Here is a 7,398-nt window from a genome sequence, read left to right as displayed (position 1 = left end):
GTTGGGTGAAATTGAGCACCTGAGGCCCACAGGGCTTTAATAAGTTCCACACAGTAGAGAAAGGCCATGCATATATAAGAATTCATATATTGAACTATGGGGATGATTATTATTCCAGGGGAGTATGCAGAAAATTCTAAATTCATTTTTTACATGATTAGTTTGACCAGTTATCTCGGGGATGGACCAGTCAGTAAACTTGGTGCAGGGTTCTAGAACTAACTAGAGTATAGGTGACTAATTGGTGAGCCTTGGAAGGTGGGCACCGTAGAGGGACAGGTAGGTCCCAGAGAAGGGTGTGCCACTTGGGTTTTGGAACTAATTGGAAGTCGAATCAATTATGGCCTGGAAGGGTGCTTGGAAGCCATGGAAGCAACACAAGCTCTTGGAGCCTTGTTCTGAGAAGTTCCTTGCAGGCCATAAGGCGCTCTAAAAGGTGGCCATTGTAGAGAGACTATAATTTATAAGAGAAGTGTGTGCCACTTAGGTGCAGATTTGGGGAAGCAGGGTGCAGGTTTGGGGAAGCAAAGTGTAGTGGTTAGAGTCGTAACTATTGGGTTGAGGCCTTGGACATGGATATGTTATTGCTCTGGGTTCTCACATTTCTTATGGAGTTTCATCCCCATATCAGGTGTGACCCATGGTTTGGATTTATGAACCACAAGGCCTATGGCTGGGAGGAACATGGAGATCCCGCAACCAGTTGCCTCCTTTTATATAGATAGGTGTTCTTGTTCTCTATAGTAATAATTTATATATTTACAATGTTCATACTTGAGGTTGTAATTGTTTGTGAATTTATGTTGGAAACCCTGGGGTTGTTGGTTATATGATTTGTTATGGTTAATAATGCAATTATTGTTAAAATTTCATTATGCACTTGTGTAACTAAATGGTTATTAATTATTTATGTAATCTATTGTGAAATCTTGTATCATAATGTACAATGGTTTATATGTATTAATGTTGCATTTCTGCATTTTAACATACTGCATCCTCATATTTTTCACTGCATTTCTCACTTCTGCGGTTAATTTTCAACATTATGAATGGTATGTTTGTGGTAGTGTTGCCCAATAGGAGGTTGGGGACGTTACAACCAGACCCATATATGTCACTTACCACCACCATTTATCATGTGTGGGACTATTCCAATACCATTGTTTGAGTACCACTAGGATATCTATGTTTTTTTGACACTTTCATCATTGCTTGCAACCACTCCTTAGGAATTCCTATTTCAAGAAGAGAATATGAATACCTCATGGCCTGTGACATGAACTAGGAGGTGATTGGGTCATTTCAAGATAGTAAGAAAAGTGGTAGATACAACTAGCTATATGTATGGTCCACCACAAGATTGATAAGCAATAATGTATCTAACTATTTTAGGCATCCATACCATAATGTGTAGCTCTATGTACTAGCATAATTTACGCACAATTTTTAATATTTGAATATATTTTTTATTTCCATCGCTACTATTTTAATATTTACATTGTGAACTTATTAATGGATTATCATCATTTTAGTGTGTAGCCAAACCCTTCTTTTCTAAAATGTAGGTTGACTCTAGGTTAGGGTCAGCCTTAATATTGGATAGAAGAAAAATATTCCCATTAATGGGATGTTACAACTATGATTGTGCAAATTTCGGTCAAGCTTGGATGCCCTTTGGGATAGTTTAATTCCTCCAAAGATGACTCCCTTCCTTAACCCCTCCCCATGAAGTTTGAACTTGAAACCTAGTGGGATTAACACACTTGGGTAATGATGTAATAAGTTTTATCATCATGACCTGTAAATGTTGTCAACCAAAATAAATATTACAAACAAAATAACTTACACCATCAAAACAATAAAACCAAAGTATGTTGAGGTATAAATGTAGAATTGACTATGTTAAGTATGAAGTTCATAAATGCAATAAATTTGTTTGAAACATGGTAATGGAAGTGTGTGTGTGTGTCTATATATATATATATATATATATATATATATCTTGAGGTGACTCTTTATTGGACATTTCTAGGTCTTGTCTCAATGATACTACTTTAGCTTGTGGTCTCTCAAAAAAGGCCTCTTTCTCATGAAGTCAATTTGTCAACATATCATTCAATATGTTGACTTTTCCTTGTTGAGAATTAAGATCAACTACTATTTTTCTCAACTTCTTATTCTCAAGCTCATAATTTTGTAACTGCTCCTTTTGCTTGAAATTTGCTTCTGAAAACTCCTTAATCTCTTTAAGAGAAGGGATTACGTTCTTTCTGAAATATATATTTTGATCTAAATCATTTTCTTCTCTGTCATAAGTAGTGACCGACCCACAACCAAGATCTATTTCACTATAAGACATGCTTGTAAAATCATCAGCTAGATCTGGATCCCTTTTTGAATCTCTGGAATCCTTCATGGGTATAACAATATCCCATGTTCATCACTACCAGGAATACTCTTATTTTCTCCTAGAGATGAACACTCATGGGATCTCTCTTATTTATCACCATGAGGCATTCTTCCCTCTTCTAGAGAGGTATATTCATCTGCTATTGCTACTAAGGTAGGTCTATCTTCATCACTACTACTAGGTGAACATTTATCCCTTTCTTTTGATAATGCACAAGTGAAACTAGGAGATAAATGACATATTTTTTTACATTCAACATAGAAAAATAAGATACCTTCTAATATTCCTTGCTTATTTTCTTATTCTTCTTCATCATCATCTTTGGAGTGATGATGAGTATCTTTTACACTGGGAGGAAAATCTTCAATATTTTGAGAATTGTCCTTCTAGGATGCCTTCTTCTTCATCTTCCTTCTCTTCTTCTCTTTATCATTTACAACAAAAAATTATGCAAGCTCTGGCTCACTATTGGCTTGATGGGTCTTGACCCAGTTTCATCTTTAACTGGCCAACCAACAAAATCCTAATTGTTGGCCCTTTCAGAAATAACCTGCGTAGCACAGGCTGCAATCTCACGTGAAGCAGTATTGGGGGATGCTAGAACTAGGTTTCTGCATCCAGAGGCCTATGTGATGGTTTCCTGAAGGTCTTATGGCTTAGATATGCCTTCGCGCATATTAATCCTTCTGACATACAACTACTACAACTTGATCTAAATGACCTTCAGATCTTTGCGAAGGTACTTAATTGTACTTATCATGCATAAATTTTACAAATCTACTAGTTCCATGCAGTAAATAATCATTAATTCATATTAAACAGATTACAGAGCGAAGATATATAAACTTAGCGGTAGTAAATAAAAGAACACATATGCATCATTTTCGGCCCAAAACAATCTTTATTAGATATAAACGTTCAAATACAAACTTCTTATCCCTGCACACTCATCTACAGGGGCCCATGCACTCAGCTTGTGGACTTACCAAGGTCTCCATGCACCTAGCTATAGGTTCCTTCCCCTTTCACCTAAGTATAGGATACAGACCTTTCCTGCCTTAGCACCTTGCCTTTACAATGATTCTTCTTGATAAGATGTCTCCCTAGACTTTCTATGACTCAACTTTATATAGCCTTTTCTTTTCAATACCATGGTCCGCTGACCATGGGCAGATCTCAAAACAACTCTATCGCCTACCCAACTAAGGTACTAAATCCCCTTTGACTTCTACTAGCTTCGAGCTTCGATTTTCCACATTTTGCAGAGATTTTACATTTGCTACAAAAAATAATACAAAATTGACCCTAGGGATCCCATCCCAACACTCACTATTTGAGCAGAGAGGTTCATCAACACTTTCTTGAGCCTCATGAATGTCTCCTCCATATAGACATTGCAAGTTTTTCATCATCTCTTTTGTTTTCTTATAGTGACTAACTTTATTAGCATCGGACTTTGATAGCCTTTTCATGATAATCTCCTTGGATTCTATATTAAATTCATTCTTCTCTCCATATTCTATAGAAAAACCAAATCTCTTCATTGATGACCATTAAATGGGCTCCCATTCTAATCTTCGAGAGCTCGTAGTAAGCTACATTAAAAAATTGGGACTCCCTTTTGTGTAAACCATGTTTGATTAGCCATGTTTCCTTTTGATCTACCTTCAAGTGATTAAGTTGTTCCTGAAGCAACCGATTTTGACACCAATTATTGGAAACAAAGTTAATACTAAGAAGGGGGAGAATCCATATTAATACTAATTTCAACTATTAATGCCAATTTATATTTTCACATTCAAACTTGACAACCATTATGTGTTCAACCACCATCATATTATGTGTAGCAAATTAAATCATCTCACATATACATACACCACATCATCACAAGCAACAAACACATAATACACAGAGGATTTAACGTGGAAACCCAAAAGGGAAAATACACCAAAGCTTTGTTTTTATTATGATGTAAAATATCAAATCCCACTCTATTTACATCAATATTTGTGAGCACCCACTCACAAGAAGCACCAACTCCCTTAGATTGTTTGCTAACACCCACTAGCAGGAAGCATGTTCCCTTCTTCTATAGACATCTGATCAACATTAGGGGAATTTTGAGGTCTAAAATGGGCCTCCTAAGGATACTATAAAATAATAGTGGAAATAATAATATAAGATTAGATTACATCACCAGATTTTATAGGGAAAAATGAAAAACCTATTTTTTCAACTTGTATTTTCAACTTATCTCCCTATGGGTTTGCTCAAATTTCGAGTGGAAACACATATTGGATGCAAAATTTTAGTCCTTATCCAAGGAGTACCCATGTTGCATACTTTCTATCGACCCTACTACACGAAAAATGAGAAATACATGAAAAATGTGATTGCAATCACGTTTTTTCATGTGTTTCTCATTTTTCTTTTTGTAGGATCCATCAAAACTATGCGACATGGGTACCCCTTGGATGAGGAATTGAATTTTTCATCCAACGAGTACTCCCACTTTAAATTTGAGTAAAACCTTAGGGAGATAAGTTGAAAATATGAGTTGAAAAAGTAGTTTTATTATTTTACTATTTTTTAATATTTTTACTTTTTAACTCCAAAAATGGTGAATCATCCCCCATGGTTGACACCATCATCTTGAATCCTATTGGTTCTTGTCAATTTTATTTTGCTTGTACATTTTTCTTAGGAGGCCCATTTTAGACCTCAAAATTCCCCTAATGCTTACCAGAAGCACCAATTGAAGCATCGAATTCTTGGATTTGTTGCAAGCACCAACTTGCAAGAGGCACCAAACCCTAAGCTCTCTTCAAATATCCACTAGATGGAAGCTCAAACTCCCTATTTTGTAGGCTCCGACCCACACTGAATAAGGAAATTTTTTCTCTCTGTAATGGCACACACTTGGCCTGATTTTAGATCTGTGTTCTTCAACTTGGACCTTAGTTCTCAGCAACATACACTCACCCTTATCCTGACTGTCTATTCACTCTGCAACAACACTCGATTTTCTACTCTTATTCGTCATATTGTCATTATGATCAAGCTCTCTTGGCCTTTTTACAACAACAAACTTACACTCTAGAGCTCTATGCTCGGATCACCACTATGTTTCATACCCACATGCTACATAGACATGCTCGACCTACCTCTCCAATACACACTACGTTCCCCCACAATGCACACATGAAACCCATGGTTTTGTTCCTCTCGTACATAGTGAATTATGTTGTATCTATCAGCTCATCATTCTTCCTGAGTGTACTCATGTATGGAATACCATTATGTTGTTACATCTAATTACTTGACCACTGCATCATAATTAAATCCTATAATGGGCACACGATGCATTTTCATGCTAAAAATGAATTCTCAGTCCACTTGTGCACTCCAACAATACTCTTCATGCTTATCAATTGATCATAGTGCTCAGAAAGCACCTTAGCATGGATCACTGAGCTATGGTCAAATCTCCATTAGTCCCTTGGCTATCTTTCTCATTTAATTATTCGTATTATGTAAGGAAACTCATGGGTGGTTTTTTTACGTTTGAGTTAGGCTCATAAATTCACTTCTACACATCATGGTCCTCTTTGTCTCAGTCTCCTATCCTCGACAATCTTCCTTACTGTCAATCTTTTCATTAACACAAATTATTTCAAGTCTAGTTTCTAACCCATTCATGCCTTGTGCAACCCAAGGTATTTTTTTTATAAGCCCCAAGGCCCAAAACCTCTAACACAAGAACCATGCACAAAATCAAGTCTTGGAGTGTCTTTCATCAACTGACAATGATGTCAACTTCCATGAATACTTCCATCACCCCAGCTCCATTACCCTGGGAGTTTTAAACGTGCCTCACCTGTAAAACATCAGGGACGAACCTCCAAAGTTACATGTCCCTATGGGACCACCTACTGTAACCACCATCCAATCAAGAAATCACTAGGATGACCTGTAATTGCTACCACAATACCATTGTATCCCGTTGCTCCATCACCTTGGGCTTTTACATATGCGCCACAATGGAAACTCCCTGGGAGTAACCTCTAGGATTGCATGTGATGTGGGACCACCATCTTACCATGTGCCTGATTTCTATTGGTCCGCCATCCATGCTCTATACCACCGTGTATGCCACAGTGTCCCAACACCTAGTCACCCCAGGCATTTTGAAATGCGCTACAACGAAAAATATTGGGAGTAAATTCCTGGGTGATGTGGCACGATTGGGCCTCCACAACAAATACGATCCAGTCAACATCCAACATGGGTTATGTGTTTATTCCATTATGTCTTCCACATTCTCTTGGTGCTTTGTCATCTCGGATTAAAGCTTCAGTCTCTAATGAAAAGCTTCATTCTGTAACACCCTCCTCCCACATCTACCCAAGTAACTGGCTAACCGGGGTAAACTTGTGATGAAGAGTTACTATGATATGATTCAACTCCCCATGTGTCAGTTAAGGAAGTGTAATTGATGAAACACACTACACAGACCTTCCAAACATATTAAAGAATGCCTAGGAGCCATCCAAAACTTCCAGGTGACTAGCCCCTGAGACAAACTAAACTTTTATTGCATTAAACCATCAATCTCTCTCACAACATGGTCATGAGTGTAATTGGAACCGTATAATCTCTCCCATAGCATGGGCATGCATGAAACTGCGGACTTTCCTAGGTAGTTTTGTGCCTGTGTCTCTGAATTCTATGCCACATTTTTAGGGCCAGGGATTTGGTCACTTCCCAAAACTCCATGAAACTTTGAGAAATGAAAGATAGCATTGCAAAAATGATAAAATGTAATTAATTGACCAAGGACTTGATTGGACCCCTACTAGCCATGACAGGTATTTCGTCAAACATGTCATAAATATGCATTCTACAAGTTTAAACAACATATCTGACCATAGGGGTCTCATACTTATATGAGAATCACTAAGAAGCATTGATACAACATCATAATAATG

The sequence above is a fragment of the Pinus tabuliformis genome, chromosome 9 (genome assembly GCF_031772625.1).
Source record: "Pinus tabuliformis cultivar Carrire ecotype Pingquan chromosome 9, CPIR1, whole genome shotgun sequence".
In the NCBI taxonomy this organism is placed as follows: Eukaryota; Viridiplantae; Streptophyta; class Pinopsida; order Pinales; family Pinaceae; genus Pinus; species Pinus tabuliformis.
The sequence above is the reverse complement of the archived record's forward strand: the minus strand, read 5'-3'. Positions refer to the sequence as shown.